This window comes from Ambystoma mexicanum, chromosome 5q, assembly GCF_040938575.1.
Source record: "Ambystoma mexicanum isolate Mex_15411 chromosome 5q, UKY_AmexF1_1, whole genome shotgun sequence".
Lineage (NCBI taxonomy): Eukaryota > Metazoa > Chordata > Amphibia > Caudata > Ambystomatidae > Ambystoma > Ambystoma mexicanum.
In genome coordinates this window covers 42,463,018-42,483,334 of record NC_090933.1, presented here as the reverse complement: position 1 = coordinate 42,483,334, position 20,317 = coordinate 42,463,018, and positions in this window count along the sequence as shown.

Genomic DNA, 20,317 nt, shown 5'->3' with positions numbered 1-20,317 from the left:
GACATTCTCTGCAGTCCTACATATTTTAAATCGTGAGCAGAAATAATACTCTGGTAGATGTGGCCGAAGCACAGGCCATTGTCTTCTTTCTATGGCTATGTATGGGCGTTTTGTCAGGTTTGCTAACAGGGTAAGGGAGCAGCTGACACTGCTTCTTCAGAGACTGTAATAGAGAGATCGGCGTAGTGTTCTGTTTTCTCCACTGACCTCTATCAGTCCCGTCATTTCATAAAGAATTATCACCCAATCTTGTGACATCAGAGCAAGTGACGTCACATGATCATTTACCCAGCCCACGTGCCATTGTATTTGTAAACAATATTGAAGAAACAAGGCTAAAGCATGTTAATAAGAATAAATTATTACTGGGGACACACCACTCCTTAAACTAACATGAACTGAAAGAAGTATTACCTTTAATAGATCAGCAGACAGACTGATCAAATCACAGGGGCTGTAGATCAGCCCACGGGGGTAGGAAGTAGCAATCTAGGGGTAGAAGTTGCTACCCCAGCTATCCTCAAATGATTGAGGTCCAATGGCATTTCAATGATGAAATCAAATAAGGCTAAACGCCCCTTTTCAGCTCATTTGCTCTCCTTTTCAGTCTTCAATCGTCAAGGAAACATTATTGTCCAACAGACATGTGTAAACGTATATCAAGGCGGACGGCTGCATACTGTTCCCTCTGGGTGGTTCTTGGAACTCAGTGGTGAGGTACCATTCAAGGTCAATGCACATATATACATGACAACGTTATCCATTGCGTTCAGAAGCCACTTGTCGAGGTCTGTTCAATCCTTCGAGTCTGGGACTTGTAGTCCTGGATTTATTAAATCCTGGATTTGCGCATCCTGGGATTTATAGTCCCAGATTTAACAAATCTACGAGTACACGCTTCAGAATGTGCCTTGGCTAGTGGCTCCCATGGATAATGTTGGCATGTATGGTACTCAGGGGTTTCTTTCTCTAAATCTTTATTTACTTCCAAATAGGGTATTAATATGCATGCATTGCACCGCACTCCCTTCTCGGTCCCGTGCTCGCCTGTTTCCTTTCTTCCCAGCAGCCTCTTCCAGGTGTGGGATAGACAGAGAAGAGCCACTGCGTCATCTCCTTTTCCTGGGAAAGCGACATTGTCTTTGCATAAAAAGGCCTCTTAAAGTCTTCTGGCTCTCTGGGTCTCTCTCCACATGAGTTTTGTTTTTCTTTAATGATTTTTATTCAACAGTCATAGAAGAACAAACAAAACACTGGGCCTCATTACGTCTTTGCAGGTGGGAATTAACGTGCTGGCATTACCGTATACCGCCATGTTTCTGCACCGGCAAGTACAAGTTTGCTGGTGGTGTGGGGGAATTACCACGAGCTGGAGATAATTCTGCCACCCTGCTGGCAAAAATAGCCGGTATTACCAGCACCGGCAAATCCCCCCATGGAGTTCAGTGAGACTCCATGGAATGGGGATTTACCGCCCATACCGAACTTGTAATCCGGCGGTAAATTGCCAGTATCCTGGTGGAATTACTGCCAGGATAACGGCAAACCTGCAATGAGACCCACTGTGCGGTCCAAGATTCGATGCAAATAAGCAGAGAAGAAAATCCCCACCAAAGTATTCCTGAGATTACAATGTCCCGTACAACATCTCAAACCCAAAACATAATATGGGCTAAGAAAGTAAAAAAGGAGTAAAAACTAGCCAGACCTATTGCCCCCAGAGACACAAAAGAATCAACTCTCTGAATACTACTTTTCGACATTTTAAGACACCATAGAAATAACGAGGAGTTCACACAGGGAGATGCTGCATACAAATAGGACTCCAGGCAGACTGGTTCTGCTCCTTGCACTCTCTCCTCCAACGGGTTGCCTTCTCCCAGCTGTCACAGTAAGACAAGTCTCATTATCAGATGAGTTTCTGAGATATTGTTTCTAGCCTCACATCTTTAGATTCCAGGCTTTGTTGTCATCCAGTCCTCTTTCTATTTCCCCTTGCTCTTGTCTTATCAGGTTTCTTGTTATCTTGGCCATCCCTCAACTCCACTTCTAGATTGCATTTCTCCTCCCTAGTCACTGGTGCCTTCAAGTACAGTGCTACCATTTCTATGTTCCATTGCTTTCCATTTATAGTTATGGTGTTAGTGTCTAGCACCTGTTTTACCTGCAGTTTGTTCAATACGTTGACATGCTTTTGTGTGCCATTTTGCTCTTCACCAAATCCCCTTCTTCCAGTTTGTGCTTTGTCGTAGTCTTGCGGACATCATGCACTTGTTTTCTTTTTTTCTGCACCTTGTTCACCTGTTCCCCACGAAGTTCCCTTCTCTGTCAGCTGATGGGCATGTTTTCATTACCCATGGTAGTGTAGAGTGTATTTGCACAACTCTTCTTGTTATAGATTGAGATAGGGTGACACTACTGGGAGGCACTTTGTGTGCCGGAACGTATCCGTGTTGTTTTGAGTCGCAGTCCAGCCTTACTGTTAAGGATGCTTATATCATTCCTTTTATATAGGTTTCCCTCTCAGCTTGTTCAACCTTCCTTGTGGGTGATAGAGAGCTGCCTTTGTGCGCATAATGTGTTCTTTGATAGAAACTACACACCATTATCTGTCACCACCTTAGGAAGGACACCCCTTCCCTTGAAACACTTCAGTGAAGAAACCAATAATGGACTTTGTCGTTTATCACTCAAGACTAATTCCCATCCACTTTGAAATATAGTCCACTGGTACCACTGCATACTGTCTACCAGTTGCCTGTGCTCAATAGGACCAATGAACACAAACCCCACCTTCACGCAGCTGACCTCGCTTCCTTGACAGAGGGGGATGCATTCCTGAGGTCCTTCCTAGGCATGCATCCGAGGCCACAAGTAGCCTTCTCTTCAAGTCTCCTGCATTGCCAGTGGTGGTGTAAATACCCCTTCACGGGTCAGCGTGCACGCTGTCACGTAGAGTTCATATGCAATCTTTCCATAGTGTTGCTTGACTGCTCCCAGATTCTTTCATTGGGACATCCTTTTTCCTGTGCATTTCATTTTCAGATGAATCATTTCTTATGAGGATACTGTGAATGGCCTTTCTTTATGAGACGCTATACCGTCCCAGTCTGACCTTATACCAGTGACCAAGGCAATCGGATCGCCTTCTTTCTAATTGGTCTGTTAGTCCGGGCCACGGATTGCCAACTGTAAGAGACAGTTCTCTTGTTGGTTCTGCTGCCATGGAATATGTTCTACGAAGCAGCTGTACCTCTCGTTCTAGCAACCAGTCTGGCTAAGAGGAGATTCTTGTTCACTGTGCTCCTGCGCCCTATTATGGTGAACATTTCATAGTGAAAAGTTATTTTCCAAAGTGAGACACTGCCCACATACATGCCAACATCTCTCCCTCCATAACAGTTAGTGTTGTTCTTTTTCAGTCAGTGATTTTAGAGCAAAGGTGATGGTATGCCTGTTTTTCTTACCTTGGTGCATGAGAGCTTTACCCAACCCATGTGTACCGGCATCCACTGCAATGATCAGGTTTGGTGCCATTGCTATCTATTCATTTTTTGACTGTGCATAAAATGATTCAATCCACATATTCGCCTTTACGTAACAACTTCTTCAAGCACTATATTTCATAGAGAAGTCTATTATGAGCTTGACCTAGTTCTCTGGCAAGTTTCCCATAAACGTGACATAGTTCTCTCCTCTGCCATGGCCATGACGGGCTTGAAGAGCTGCTCCATCATTTCCGGTTGGGGTCCTTCACTTATGCTCTGGTTAAGACCCTCTTTCAGTTATGTACCTTCGTGTGATTATGTCGTGTAGCTGAGGAAGTCAGGTTTGGGTTGCAAGAACACACTCGTTGTTGTGCTCTTGCTCTGTGCTCCCATGAATCAGGATGTCATCAGGAGGTCATCTTGGAATTGCTTTACTTTTTGTATCCCTTCCAAAGTCTGGGCCATGAGCCAAAGATAAATAGATGCCACTGCATAGAGTGCGAAGGGCATACTGGTATTCTTATACACTCCAAACGGCATTACAAATACTGCTGAGAGCCTGAACGAATGATCTTGTATCAGCTGATGCTATGCACTAGTTATATCCAATTTGGGGAAAACTACAGCTCCATCAATGAAAACACAAGTTCTCTTGTGTTAGGTAGGTGAAAATTGGCATATAGCTTCTAGGGTCAAGCTGTTCTGAACAATGCACATTACGCCAGAGTCCCGCTTTTGCATCCCGTTACTTACTTTTGAGTTGAATTCAATTCAAGTCCTTAGATTAGGTCCGCTGCGGCTGCTAATGAATTCACTGCAGAACCTGGCAGGATAACTATGTGGTGATAGATGCCATGTGGATGATGATGTTGCCCATTGGTGCCCCCTTGATGCCCATTCCGCTAGTCGAAGATTTTTATTGTGACATCCAGTTGGGCGTCAAGTGATTGTAAGGTTGCCAGCATCCACACTCCACAGGCGAAGTCCATCAATTTGGATTCTGAAAAATTGGCAATGTAAAATATGGAAATGTAAAATATTGTGAAAATTACCTCTTTGTAATTCATGTGTGTGAGAGGTTGCCTGAACTAACAAAAAAAGACCTATCTGGCAAATACTCTTGGCCTGATGAAGGCTACATGAAGATGTTTAAGCCCGAAAGGCGAAACTCAAAGCATAAGTTGACCATTTGACCTCTTCCTTTAAAAAATAAGTCAAGTGTAATACCTTACTATTGGAATTGAAGTAGGTTTATTTTGCCATGGTTGTTTATTGATTATAATATGGCATCACTAAATCAATTGTGGTACTCATGTTGTAGTGTGATAAGGTGTGATTGTGCAAACATGAGTCTCTATTGTTTTAGTCCTTTTATGTCAATATTCATTTCAAATTGCACAAGTGGTTGGTTTTTTATGCTATCAATTCTTTTGGAATTTTCTCAATACTCTATGGAAGATGATGTAACTCATTTTCTGTGGCATGGTTGGGAATAAATGACTTTTAGACTTGTCGCCATTTTTTCCCCAATGAAACTTTATTCAGTTTTCAAATACCATACAGTTTCCTTGACAGGTGAAAAGGAGAAAATGAGAAAACAATTCAAAGGAATTGGGGTACATTTCTCCAGGTTGCATGAACACATGTTACAAGCTATTAAAGTTTGTCTCCAAAGCTCAACCCTCTTTCCTCTGTCTAACCTGTGAGTGAATTTTGATGGGGACGTCTAGTTTCCGCCTTGCAATTTGTCTGCAGAAAAGTAAGAAAACAAAAGAAAGAAGTCCTTACCTCTGCTGCCTCTCATTCCCCTCTGAGGGTGTGTTCAAGCAAGCAGGCGTGGGCAGGGGGCAACCATGTGGGACACTGTCATCTGCCTGTGTTTCCGAGGTCCCACCACAGTCAGTAATTCATCTCCAGTCTCCCTTCTCACAGCAAGTATGTGCCTCTCATTCAAATTGGTGGCATCGGACGGCACGCCTTGTGTGATCTATGGATGTTGCTATGAATGGGGACCGTTCTAAGTCCAGGTGGGTCAGTGTTTAAAGAAGCATATCTGTGATGCTCACCATGTCGTAGAACTCCCTGGCTTTGCAGGACCACGCTTTCTGTGTTGGAGGGGTGGCTCTTTTTCATTGTGTAGCCAGGCATATTCTGGCCGCTATTACTAAGTTGCGGGCCATGTGTGGTAGCTTTATATAGCAGTCGTCGTCCCTTTTCAGACCAAATAGTATTAACATTGGGTCAAGAGCTCTTTCTATTCCCTCGAGATCCTTGATCCAGGCCAGGACCTCTTTCAAATCTGAATGGGCGTGAGGGCATTCCCACCATATGTGCCAGTATGTGTCTATTCTGGCACATCCCCTCAAGCCGTGCAAATTTACTCTTGGAACATTTTGGCCAAACCTTGTAGAGAGAAATGACATAGTTGAAGTAATCTATGGTTATGTGCCTCATACTGCATAGCAGTCATCGGTGTCCATGCCACCGTACTCATCATTCGCCACATATCGTCCATGATCTCCTCACCCAGGTCATCTTCGCACTGGGCCTCACTGGGCTGAAGTTGGCAAAACCTGCCAGCCAGTCACGCATATGAGCTAGCAATAAGGCCCCTGGTTCCCGTCCATCTATCCAAGATCTGTTCAAAGGGTAGGAGTTTGCGGTTCAACAGGTTCCCCCATTTTGGGTCGGTTAGAATTCCTTTCAGTTGAAGGTGCATAAATACTGTCATTGACTCCCCGTTCCCAGGTGCTCATCTAAACCGCTTTTCCCGAGGAGGTTCCCTGTCTCCCACATCTGTCCCGCCCGGATTAGCCCCATTTCGTAGCACAGCTGAAATCTTAACAGTTTGTGTATCTCCTCCTTGATAGGGGAGCCCAGATACAGCTATGGGGAGATGGCTAGGTAGATATCCCCTCCATGTCCCATTACTTGCTCCATAGTTTTCGGAAGTTGACCGGTAAGCACCCACAGTCACCCCCATCACTGTGACTGGTGCTAAGACTTCATTTTCTAGATGTACCCGTTGCTTCCCCGGAGTCACCGTTAGGTGGTCAATCAATACTCGCTACTGTGTGGCCCTATAGTATTCTTTCAGATCTGGCAGGTCAACACACCTTGCACAATGTTGGAACAAATTACCAGATGACATCAGACAAGTACAACCCTACCCTAAATTCAGACATAAGATACTCAATTGGCTACACACCAACGACACCTAACTGACGAACTACATTTCTACCTCTCCAGCCCCTACACGACCCTTTGTTTTCACCAAACTACACTGTAGCTTGGTTAACTGCGCACACAGTGTATACGTAGGTGTGCAGACACTGATACTCTTGATAATGCTTCCTTGTCTTACCCAGACCATTGCTTTGCATTTAATGTATCTTGTACCTTGTATCTTGTTCCTATCCCAATCACTGTTCTATGTATTGCTACCTTTGTACTGTAACTAAGTTTTAAGATTTCTTGCTTCTGTTGCTCCCGTCTACCTTAGGGCTTGGTGTGCATTACCAAACAAATACATAAACAAACAAACAACCAAACCTCCATTCTCGCGTGGATTAGTGTGGGTGGATTAGAGTTGTGTAGGCAATCTTGTGCTTTTAATTATCCCAGAGAAAGTCCCATAAGGCTTTCGTGGCTTCTCTGTAGAGGGATGTTGCACCATCACTGGTAGTGATTGAAATAAAAACAGGAGTTGTGGCAGGGTATTCATTTTGATCATGTTAATGAAACCCATACAGGAGAGGGTACATTTTGGCCATCTGTTTAGAGCTCCTTGATTTTCTTCCGCAGCCCTTGGTAGTCATCCTCGTACAGTTCTCTTTAAGATCATCTGATACATATCCCCAGGTAATCTAGTTGTCATTCACACAGGAGCTGGCCTCTTCCTGAAGTGATATGGTCTCCTGAGTACATGTGGTGAGGGGGAGAGCTACGGGCTTAATTCATCTTAAGTCAGGTCATTGCTCCATATGTTTCAATGGTGTTTAGGAGCTTGGGTAGCGATGAATCGGGGTTGGTTACTTATATCAGCACATCGTCCACAAATAGTACCAACTTATATTGCGCTCTCCCTACTTTATGACCCTGGATTCCTGTGTCCTTGTGGATTGTGACTGCCATCAGCTCTATTACTATTGCAAAGAGCAGAGGAGAGAGCGGACATCCCTGTCTCGTCCCTCTGCACAGGATAAACTCATCCATTGCCACTCCATTGACCACTACAGATGCTTTGGTTTTGTCATATAGTGCTTCTACCCCTATGATAAATGTTTTTTCCAACCCTGCTCTCCTAAGCACGGCTGACATAAATTGCCAGTCCACCCGGTCGAAGGCCTTTTTGGGTTTGAGCTATAACATTATTGGTTCTGCTTGGTTGTTCTTTGCCGCCGCAATTAGGTCTAAATATTTTCCCACATCTGATCCTTGCCGTCCCCTTATGAATCCAACCTGATCGCTACTAACCTGAGTTGGGGGGTTACCACCTAGCTGCTCTTTGAGGATGCTCGTATAGATCTTGGGATCCACATTCAAGAGTGATAATGGCCCGTAAGATCTGCAGTCCGACCTGTCCTTCCCTTCCTTAGGTATTGCCACTATTCTGGCTTGAACAAGCGAGTCGTGTGCCCTAACCTTCTCCATTATGGAGGTGTACGATTTGCCTAGGAATGGGGCCAAGACTGTGCTGTATAAGACCGCTTCTCCTTCAATGCGGGCCTCCAATTGGTGCTTTTCCTTTTCTCTTAGGGTAGACAGCTGTCGCCCTGTCTGGCCTCTACCTCCCTAACTGAAGATTTCCCATCCCCCTATATAGTTTATAGAATCTTTGTTCTATTTCCTCTGGTCTAATCAGTGTCCCGCCCTGCTCGTTTTTGATCTTGGTAAATGTCTTTGTCCCTTTCTCATAGTATTTCTGCTTCATAAAGCGCAGCAGATTTGGAATATCCCCATACCCAGATTCTTTAGTTCTTGTCTTTTATCTAGGATTTTTGGGGGATGGCATCTTTGTCCCCCTTACACCTTCTCAGTTGTTCTTCCTGGTCTTTGATTGTGTTCTTTAATCTAATTTCAAGCCTAGTTCTATCCCTCTTTCGAGCTGCTATTAGGAGCCCCCTAGATGTGGCTTTCGCTGCTTCCCAAACCAGAAGAGTTGGCACTTCTCCGGTGTCATTTGTTTCAAAGAATTATTTTATGTCTTCCCACATTTTCTCCCTAAACAGTGGATCTTGCAAGAGGGAGTCATTGTAGGTCCAGCATTTTTCTCTCTTGTGCGGGGACCCATATTTAGGACCATTTGGGGTATTTCATGATCGGACCAGCCGACCACTAGAATTGCCGCCTCTTTGATGTTATGTTCTCGCCCCACCTCTATCAATATGTAATATATTGGTGTATATGTTCTGTGAGGGTGTGAGTAAAAGGTGTATTGCCGTAGGTCTGGGTGGCTGTCCCTCCAAGTGTGTGTTGGATGAAAGCTCCTCAAATAGTAAGCCAGTCGGTCTTCTTCCCTTTCTTTTGACCTCTCAACCCCTTCCTCCCATGGAGAACCATCCCCTTTCGTGGTCTGCAACCATTTTCAAGTCCCCTCTACATAACAAGGTGCCCTCCTTCCATCCCATGAGAAGGTCGAATGCTTCAAGACAGAAGGTGGCCTGGTCTTGATTCAGGGCATACATGGCGCACAGTGTCACAAATATGTCCCTAATTCTGCCCTTTACCACTAGGAAGTGACCTTGCATTGCCCATTTGGCGACTACTACTATCAAGCCCAATGTTTTTCCCGTCATTAGCCCAACTCCCCCTCTCTTATATTTGCTTGAGGTTCAGACCATGGTTCCTATGTGAGCACTTGGTACTCTCCCCCTGCCAGTATCTCGTCTCCTGGATGAACAAGACATCTAAGTTTGATTGTTTGAATTCCTTAGATATCATGGTTCTCTTTTGTGGGGTGTTCATTCTTTTGACGTTGAGGGAGCCTATTCAGATCATGTCACCCCCCATTGTGTCCTACATTGGCTGTAAATTCCTGCCTCGTGAATATTGATTGTCGTGTCTTCCCACCTCCTTGTGATAGGATATGGGCACACACCCTCTCCCTACTTCAGCCAGCCGCCCCTTCGATCCCCGGCACTTCCCGCCATGAGAGCAAGATTGCTCACTTATCGTTGCTCTTCATGCCCCCCCGCCTGCCTCCATTAACGACTTGCTTTTCCCAACCCGCCAATGTCCCTCTCCCACTAGCAAACATGCTGGTCGCTCTGTGAGACGCCCCAACCAAGAGTTAGGGCCACCAGGGCGGCATCTTCCAGGGCCTAGACTGACTTAATAACCAAGTTGGAACTTTAACTCACAAACAAAGTTTGATTCAAGTTAATCTTGACGCATCCTCCTGCTTCTTCTTCTCTACCCTCCCACAGAGTAGTTAGTGAGCACTGGTCGTTATTCATATGTCCTGCAGGAATCATATTTCAAGGGTGATCCCTGAGTCTTTTCTATTAAAGTTTGTGTAGTGCTATACGGATAGAGTCTGCAACCTCTGCCCCTCTCTGCTGCTCTGGGATTCACAAGTTCCTCACCCTTGGTAGCCAGGTTGCCATATCCATGTGCCAATCTCGCCAGTGTCCATTCACTTCATCGGGGATGGTGTGTTGAACATCTTGAATTTCCTTGCTCCTGCGATCTTCCCTCTTATGGCGGACTCTGCTTCTGTCTACCTGGAACGTGTCTACTTTGTTGAGCAGTACAGGTGCGGCCATGTCAGCATTTAAGTCTTTCAAGTGGGCCAAGGCTCTGTTTCCCTCATCACTAGATGTTACTTTGTATTCTTCGACCTGGTGCACAAAGTTCAGGGAAAAGGGAAATTCCCCTCAGTAATTGATGTTGTGATCCCGAAGCCAGGCCATTATTTGGCCATAGCCCTTTCACTAAGACAGTGTCAGGAAGAGAGGTCCTGGAATATCACACCTTCACGCCTTCAAAAGTTAGGTCTCTATTTTTCCTCACCTTTTCCATAATTTCCACTTTGTCTTTGTAACAATGATGTTTGGTGAGTATAAAGCGGGGACCGCCTGTTGGCCCCCCCGCCTCTCTGGATCCTATCAAAGGAGAAAACTTTACAGCCTTCAACCTGGAAGAGAAGGTTCATTAAACATTTCACTGCGTCCTCTAGACTCTTCTTTCTCTCCACGTCTTTCTCTTTGACTCCTAGGATTCTAATGTTACATCTCCGTTCGCTATTTTTAAGGTCATCTACTTTCACTGACCGATCATATTTCCCTGCCCTCTAGCTCTTTCAGTTACGCCTCATATTTCATTTCGGGGAGGTCTGTCGACAATTGGTTATTTTCCAGGGCTTCAATTTTGTCTTCAATTTGATCCACCCTTGTTTTCAGTACCGCCATAGATGCATGCAAGTTGCCATGAAGCGATTTGATCTTCTTGAGGAGTAGAATGGTATCCCCTCTAGCGGCTGTTTCATCTGTTCTGGTGATATTGGTGGTGTGGCTCAGGGTCTTATGTCCCTCGCCAGCCTCCTCCTGCTGAACCCCTGCCTCCTGAAGTGTTGCAAGTGAGTCCTTGGTGGACATGACTTTGTGCAACGGGGTGCTCTGCAGGGGGCTACTTTTCCTCTCCTGTGGGGGGGGGGAGTCTCCAGTGGGTACTTGGTGCCATGTGTGTGAACTTGAGCTCTTTCCTCACTCCCTCTGATTTTAACTGCTGGTGTCTTGTCAGAGGGTCCTATGCTGATGGTAGAAGGCAGGTCTCCTCCTCCTCTGCAAGCCTGCCACGGTGCGCCCGGTTTTGATGCTTTTTTCATTCCCCGTTGTAGGGGATGGAGGAAGGGGTACAGACCACTGGGGTCTCTGGTGCCACCTCAGCGTCTACACCCACCGTGTGGCCTACAGAGCAGATTTGCTCCAGATGGGCCCTGGCGGCGGCGATCCCATGAGGGCTGTGAGAGGCCCAGGCTGCATCGGGATGCCGGCCTGTGGCATGGAGCGGATCTTCACTCGTAATTCCTTTGACCACAAATTGCAGCCTTCTCCACTGCTGCGGACAAACCACTCGGCCCCTTGTCAGTGGCTTGTCATCAGTGCCAGGATGGGCCATTTCATTTATATTTTTGATTGGCCGAAGGGGGGGGGTCTGCTTACCACCTGCCCCCAGCACTTTAAGGCTCCTGCGTCCCTCATAATTCTGCAAGCCTCCACCTCTCAATTTCAGGCCAACGGGGTTTCCTGACGGTAGTGTTCTGGCCCTTTTGCTCTTTTTTTAAAAGCACAATCTGCATCCTGGGGCTTTCCCGGATTGTTCTCAGGCTATCCAATATCGTCTGATTTCTGCCGATTATTGGTCGTTGCCAAGTAAGGTGTCCATTAGGTGGCCATTTTGCCTTTGCCCCTGGTGGTCTCCTGTCACTTATTTAATAATACAAAATCTATATTTTTCTATATGTGAAGAATTAAATGTAATACGTGAAATTGGTTTCTAAGTGCCATCTGGGAGCTTCATCTGCATAACATACTTTTGAGAGGAACCGTCCACCAGACATGATCCTATCCCTTTTTTTCCCTCCCATCCTCTTGTAGAGTTTCCTAACTACTGGCAGGGGCTAGGGAGCCTTCTGGGCAGGTTCACAGTGTTTTTCAACTACAGTTAAACGCCAAAAGAAAGAAGGCCAATGTGGCAAGCCAGAAACCAGAGAACACAGTCCATTAAACTGTACACACACTGCATTTTGGGCTGCACAGCCGAAGAACCCAGGAACAGCCACAAACTGGATGGAACTCACACAGAGGATGCTAAGGTCTGGCTGCCAAGCAGCTCAGAAAGTGGAGACCAAATTTATATCCCTCGTACAATGGACACGGGGCAGCTGGACACTGTATGACAAACAATGGAAGCGCATATGTTCGGTGCTGCTTCTGAGTGGCTAGAGTAGCCACCATACGTTCTATGTCTCAGTCATTCATTTAATATTTCAACAGTTCCTCCAGTTTTCCCCTGGCTGTGACAAGTTACATAGTGACTGTCCTTTCACTAAATTGGATTATGCCTGTATCGATGTATTATGTTTGAAACGGTTTGCTTGCTATGCTTATCAAGTATCTTGCTCAAGCTGCTGCACTTCGCTGTCATTGCCTGCTTCGTGACCTTGGGGCCTAGTTAATGTGTATTTTCCTTTGCTCAGTCCATCCCAGCAAGCTCTCCTTAGTTGGCATTGTATTCCTTCTCTTTTATTAGTCTATTTGTGAGCCTGGTTTTGTTCCTGATCTTTCCCAGCAGTTGAGTTTCCTTCTCCACATACTCCTTGGGGCTGAAGTGCACCCCTTTTATGTCGCTGCCTTCTTTTCCCCTGCAAGGAGTCAAAAGTCCCTTTGGATATCAACACTTTTTCTGCTCCAGAATCTGCCACCGTACATTTCTTCTTGCTTCTACCCAGACTTAATCACACTCAAACCCTCTAAATTTGGATGTCTCTCCTAGGATCACTGTCCTTGCCCTGCGCTTCAATTTGCTTTACAGCTTTTCTCCTGTGCCCTTCGGACATTTCCTCACTTTGTTGGGATATTACTTACTGCTGACCACGTGCACATACGCACTGGACCTGTAAAACTCTCTTGTTCCTCTTATTTCACTGTGTTGCACCACTTGGCTCTTCATCCCATTGTCTGCATGCTTCTTCCTCTTCACTTAATTCACTTTGGGTATGTCCTTTTCTTCATTTTCTCCTTTGTCCGGTTCCTGTGAGTTCTTTCAACTTTAATTCTCAAAAGAGGACAGCATACAGTGGGAAGTGCAGGCACCCATATGTATAGAATCAGGCCCAGTCCTGCAATGATGACAGGAGCCTTTAGTAGGTTAAACCTCCTTTATTCCGTCCCTGCAGCGAACTGCCACTTCCCGGGCTCTCTACTGCGCATGTGCGAACCTTGCGCATGCTGATTGGCCCATACGGTGCAGCTCCGAGGCTCTGTTAACTGTGTCCTTTCCAGGACACAACATCTCCCCCGTCGAGCAAAACTCTGTGCGCATTGCTGCTTGTAGGCCTGACTTTAGTTGGAGCTGCTGACGAGACCTGATATGCTTGTTCTTGTCCTGGAGTCTTGGTGGTTTCAAATTACGAGGCTTGCGTATCTGCTTGAGAATACATCCTAGCCATTTGTAGTATAGTTGCTAGAGGAAGCGGTTCACATAGTAGTTTTTTTTCTGAATGATGAAGACAAACATCCTCCTATGATCCTCAGTCTGCAATTCAAAGTTTTATTTTCAAGTAAACAAAAATATAACAGAAATTGAATAGATGATATCGACAAAAGACTTAAAAGCATCTGGTACATATTAACAAGCACAATAACATATCAGATCAAATCATTACCAAGGTCATTTAAAAAAGATAAGGAGGAAAGAACGAAGAAGAAAGAAAAAGAAAATAGAGCAAAGATTAAAGAACCTAAACATAATTATACTCTCAAGCATTGTTACTGGTCAATAAAGCATCATATAATGTGTCAGAGAGTGAACCATGTTGGTATTATAGCTCACAGGCCAGAGACCTAATAGTCCAAATAATTAGGCATACATCACCCATATACCTCAAGGAAACTTCCCCAAATGTCCCAAAATTTCTCAACGTCTCCTGAATCTTTGTAAATGGCCTTCTCATAAGTGGAAACAGTGAGTAGTTCTTCCACCCACTCATCAATGTTAAAGGAGTTGCTTGACTTCCACATTCTCAGTATCATCCTCTTGGAGATCATACACCCCCGGAGCAACCAAGTTTTCTCTCCAAAGGTAGAATCATCCAACTCAGATATGTCACCTAAAATCAGAAGGGAGCCAGATAGAGGGATTGTACAGTTCAAAACCAGTCCTAATCTTTCACATACATATTCCCAAAATGTTTTTGTTTTCGGGCAAAACTACAACAAGTGACTGAGGGAGCCACTTGCACCTTTGCACTTCCAGCAGAGATAATCCGCCAAGAGTTGCCTCTGAAATAACTTAGCTGGTGTTCAGTAGGCTCTAAAGAGAATTTTTGTTTGTGATGCCCTAAGGCCCCAGTCCAAACTCATCAAGCGAATGTTCTTGCAGCAGCGTTGCAACATCTTTGATCAATGTCCTCTCCTAGCTCTTCTGCCCAGACAATTGGCAATCTTGGATCCCCTTTTCTGGATGCCTTCAAGAATACATATAATGTGGCAGCTGGGCGGAAAGCACTTGAACATGTCTGTGGTGCCAACCAGGCGACATTTTGAGTTGTCAGTTGAGGTATTTCAAGACAACTTGACACAATAGTTCTCAATGTCCTGTATTCGGCGAATGTACAATCCGCCATGTTATGAGATTGGCGAAGTTGTGTGTACGAGATCCAATTGCCCCCTTCTATAAGATCATGGATGTACTTTATGCCCATCAGGAAGCATTCCGGCCAAAAAAAACTTTTTCCCTGACATTTCAAGGCAGGGTTGAGCCAAATGGAGGCATTCAAGTGCCGATAAGGATCTGCATTCATCCGCTTGGATATTTCACACCAGCAATCCTGTAAAAAACTAGTCAAAGGATTAGCTTTTTTGGATTTACATTTCTTAGAGGTCAACAGAGCTTCCGGGTCCAGCTGGGATACCACACCACACTCCCACACCATATCGCGTGGATGTTCATTAGCAGATTCAATGAACTTGCATAGGTGGCGTGCAGAGAAAGATAGATGGTAGTCAGTAAATTTCGGAAAATCCTCCCTCCCTGTTGTAGGGGAAGTTGTAGTTTCCAAATTGCCAGCCTTGGTGGTTTCCCATCCCAGATGAATCTCTGCATAGCATTGTCTATTTCTTTAAAAAAGTGCCCTGGTATCCTGATTGGTAACATTGACAGAATGTAATTTACCCGAGGTGCTAGATTCATCGTTATCCAGTTTATTTTCCCCCACATAGTCAGTTTCAAGAGGCCCCATCTTTCCAGATCTGATTTTAACTTGGGGAGGAGCAATCCAAAGTTTATCGCTGGTAATTTCATCACCTCAGCACTAATCCATATTCCCAGATATTTAATTTATACACACACCATCTGAACTGAAACTGTGCACAAGTGGCATGTTGACACAGATTGTTGATGGGAAGTATTTCAGATTTACCCCAGTTGATTTTATAACCGGAGACTCTTGAAAACTGCTGAATATCCCTCATTAAGTGAGGAATGCAGGTAGCTGGCTCTTGAAGGGCAATCAGTAGATCATCTGCGTACAACCAGATCAAATTGTTACGATTGCCACCAATTATTGGTTGTAGATGGGCATCTGCTCTCAAGCATATTGCTAGTCGTTCCATAGCCAGGATGAACAACAGAGGTGAGAGCGGGCAGCCCTGTCTTGTACCTCTGTGAAGCGTGAACTTATCAGAGATGAGGCCATTTGTGAGAACACTCGCAGAGGGATCATTGTACAATAAATGCACCCATCATTGAAAGATCTGACCAAATTTCATTCTCTTCATGCATGAAAACAAGAAGGTCCACTCCACCCGATCGAATGCCTTCTCAGCGTCCAGCGAGATCACTGCATTGGCTACTGGCTGAGTGTGACCTTTTTCAATTGACAATAATAGGCGCCGCATGTTATCCTCTACAGCCCTTCCAGTGACAAAACCAACCTGATTTTCATGAACAAGAGTTGTTATTACTTTTTCCAATCGTACCGCCAACATTTTTGCCAAAATTTTGCAGTCACAATTAATCAGACTTATCGGTCTGTAGTTTTCACATTTTGTAGCAGATTTATCTTTTTTTGGCAGAACAGTTATTAATGCATGGCGCCTTGAATCGGGTAGCAGGCCAGTATCAAAAGCATTTTTGTATACATCACATAAAAGTTGTAAAGCTGAATCAGGTAAAATTTTATAAAATTCGCCAGGTAGGCCATCCGTTCCGGGAGATTTACCCATGGTAAGTTTTGAAATAGCAAATTGTAAATCCTCAATTGTGAATTGTCCATTAAGACTAGCTGCTTCTTCTTCTGACAAACAAGACACCTCACATGAATCAAGATATTCATCAATCTCCGCCACATTACATGTCAGCTCAGATTCATGTAGTTTTCCATAAACGTCACAAAATAATTTGTTAATCCCTTTTTGTTGAGTTTCAATGACGTTATTTTGACACTCAATTGCACTAATGAGGCGATTACTGTCGTCCACCTTTAATCTGTGCGCCAACAAATTTCCCGCCTTTTCTCCATTTTCAAAATAGTTAATTTTCTGTCTGAAAAGTGCATAATCTATTTGCGAGGAGATGAGTTTATTCAATTCATATTTGGCTTTTCTCAATTCACTTTTTGTCTCTTTCACTTCTCGTGGCAGCAAATTGGTTGTCTAATAGCTTAGCTTCTTCTGTTAACCTCTGCATCTCTTGAGCTCTCATTTTGATGGCTTCCTCATTCGTGAACTTGTGGAATTTGCAGTGCGCCACTAGTTTACGAAGGCGGTTGGCGAAAGCATCCATGGATTCACCAACCATCTGGCATGCTACGTTGAATGTGTGACTCCCATGGTCAATGTTGCGCTGTGGGTCGAAGTAGTTGCTCAGCGCTTCTTTAAGTCCTTTGTATGTCATGATGTCTTCCGGCGGGAAGGTAGGAATGAGATCTTCCACTTCATTTCCCTCTATATTCGCCAGCAGCTGCATAGCGAACTTGTCGGGCACGGTTTCATCGTTGGCATGCAAGTGATTCTCAAATCTCTGGGTCTAGCTCTCCCATCAGGGCCCCAAGGCTTGCTGGTCACTAATGTCAAATGGTCCGGGCTGGCGAAAAGCTGCTGCGCTCTTCAGCTTCTTACATTTTGGTGGTCTGAAGATTAGGGTGCCAATTCACAACCTCGTCTGCAGTATGTGTCGCTGCAAAGGCATTTGTACATTCTTACTTTCAAAAGAGGAATCCCACCTTTGTTGCCATTGTCCGGTTCCTACGAGTTCTTTCAACCTTAATTCTCAACAGAGGACATCATACAGTGGTAGGTGTAGGCACATATATATATATATGTATAAGCAGTAAGCAGGCCTTCAGTAGGTTAAACCTCCTTTATTCCATCCCTGCGGTGAATTGCTGCTTCCCGGGCTCTCTACTGCGCATGCGCGAACCTCGCTCATGCTGATTGACCCATACGGCAGAGCTCCGAAGCTCCGTTAACTGTGTCCTTACCAGGACACTACATCCTTGTTCCTTCTAACTATGCTCTGAAGCTTCTACGACACTCAGTGCGGCCATGATGAATTCTTCCTCTGGAGCATGTTTTCATACGTCTTTACTCATTAGCACTCCACCACCAAGTCTCTTCGCCTGCCATTTATTGTATTTCAAAACTGGAAAGGATCTGCTAGCTCTATAGTGGCTGTTAAATAATTGACAACTGACTCACCCCGAGCCTACTTTCGGATGTAGAAGCAAACTCGATGACGCAGTCCATTTCCCTGCCCATCTAAATCTCTTGGTCAGTCTTCATCACTTCATCATACTTGTCTTCTGTTTCAGAGTCATCTCTTCTGGATTATTCTCCCTCCCGCCATGCCCAGAGTGTTGATTAGCAGCTCCGTTGTTTTGCTTGCTGGGGTGCATCTTGCAACCTTTGGGCTACCCTGATGGTGTTTGGGGGCCAGAGGGCAGGAAAATATGGGCCTCCTGCCCAAGCCATTCAAATAACGGGATTGCATAACTCTGGCATGCACCCCCCGCTTCACTGCAATTAAGAAACATATTTTCGTGATATGAAATGACATGTCTGATAACTGTCCATCCTGTGCAGTTTCTGCCTTCCTCTACTGAGTTTTACTACAACTTCCATATGTCTTTGCTATGTTATTCCCTTTGGGATTGATGCTGCATAAAGCGATCTCCCATCCGGTCACATGCATATCCCTCACTCTGTCCACAACCAAGTGCAACTTCCACACATGAAGTCTGTTTTATGATCCTTGTTAATTAGGAAATGGTCTGTTTGCCTCTTTGTTTATCCAAAATTGAAGCAAGCCCATTTTATACTCAGAATCCTCAGAATTTGACAATCCTCTCAAATGACTTATGAAATGTATCAACTGTGTGTGATGCCCGAAGAAAGTAGTTTGCCCCCACTAGTGTGTGCTCAGGGGTGTTGCTAGGTCTGGAAAAGATCTGGGGCTACGCTAATGTCGGGACTCAGTGTTAGCTAGCCTTTTGGTTGTAGCTCCTGAACTTCTATCTGGGTCTACGACCAAATGACCCAGGGATATATCCCCACCAACCCCCCCAGCAAGGCCTCTTCTGCAGTTTATCCCCCAATGGGCAATGTAAATGCACTTCATTGCTTCTGCCAGGGATGATTCACCAAAATGCCAGGGGTAGCAGAAGTGACATCACATATTCATTGACCGCTGATGACATCACAGGAAGTGATGTCATTATACCTCACCTGAAAGTGACATCATGGAAAGCGATGGGCACGACCTTTCACCCCTCCACAAAACATGAAGTGGCATCACATAACATTGTTTCTAAGTACACTACTGTCGTTGTTAAGACAAAGGCCATGGATGGCCATTCCCACCTCTTTAGTTTAGTATATCTTGTTAATTTGTTTAGAGTCTATGTCGTAGGAGCCTGTGATGGCAATGAGGATCAGCATAATTAGTGTAGGTGACACTTAAGCGCTTCATGTAGAACAAATATACATACAATATCTATCACCCAACCTGTGTTGGTACGCATTTATCAACCTCAGCAGGATGAAAGGCTGAGTTGACCTTCCTGGGAATCGAACCTGCTACCTGTAGATCACACACACATTGCAGCAGCCAGCGCTCAACCCACTGAGTTATCTTACCTGTATATAGCTATCAGAAAACCAGCCACTGCAGAAACAAAGAGTCCTATGCTGCTGGCCACAGCCATGAGCCTCAATTTATAAAAAAATAAAAAATGTTTAGGGGTAGCAAGGGAGACCACATGATTAGCAAGGGAGACCTCAGGGGTCGCAGTTGCGACCCCTGGCGACCCCTACATGACGTCCATGACTTCTGAAACCTTGCAATTCTTGACCATTGAAACACTGTCCTTTGCAACTCATTCCTCTACTCTTTTAGGACAAGTCTGAGCTCCCTTAGCACCTTCGCTAACCCTAGCAAAATACAAATATTTGTAGCTAATGCAAGGATTGATGCTTATATGCTACATCTTCTATGAAATGTTATTCTCAAGTTATGCATCGAAAGTCTTAGTGTGTATTGCTTAAAAGACAGTGACATCTTGGACTAGAATCAGTATGCTTGATTGCACAAGAAAGAAATGGCTGTCACTCTGACGGTCTTGCCACATCAGGTCAGATTTGTCTTGCGTCATGAAGACGTTTAGTTGATTGTGCCTAATGCAGTATTAACCACAGACAGAAAAGTGCAACGTGCATTGACTCAGAGGCCCCGATTCATGGAATTATGTGCGTGTAAATCGGGGATTCGCGTGCCATTCTGCATGCAAATCCCTGTTTGACGAGTGGGGATTTGTGGGAAGAATGGCACGCAAACCCCCGTTTTATACGTAAATAATTCCATGAATCAGGGCCAGAATCTGTATCCAAGCAGTTTTCCCAAAATTCAGCTGTCTTGATAGAATCATATAGGCTCACGAATTAGCCCAACAGGCACATGTAGATAGATCTCAGCTCGCTGCATTCAGTAAACACAAGCCAAGATGTCTCTAATTTATCTTGTAATCTACATATGTAACAATGTCGGTTTTCAATGGGCATTTTAGTGTATACACCCTGTGTTGCCAGCAATGGTAATTGATTTATGCG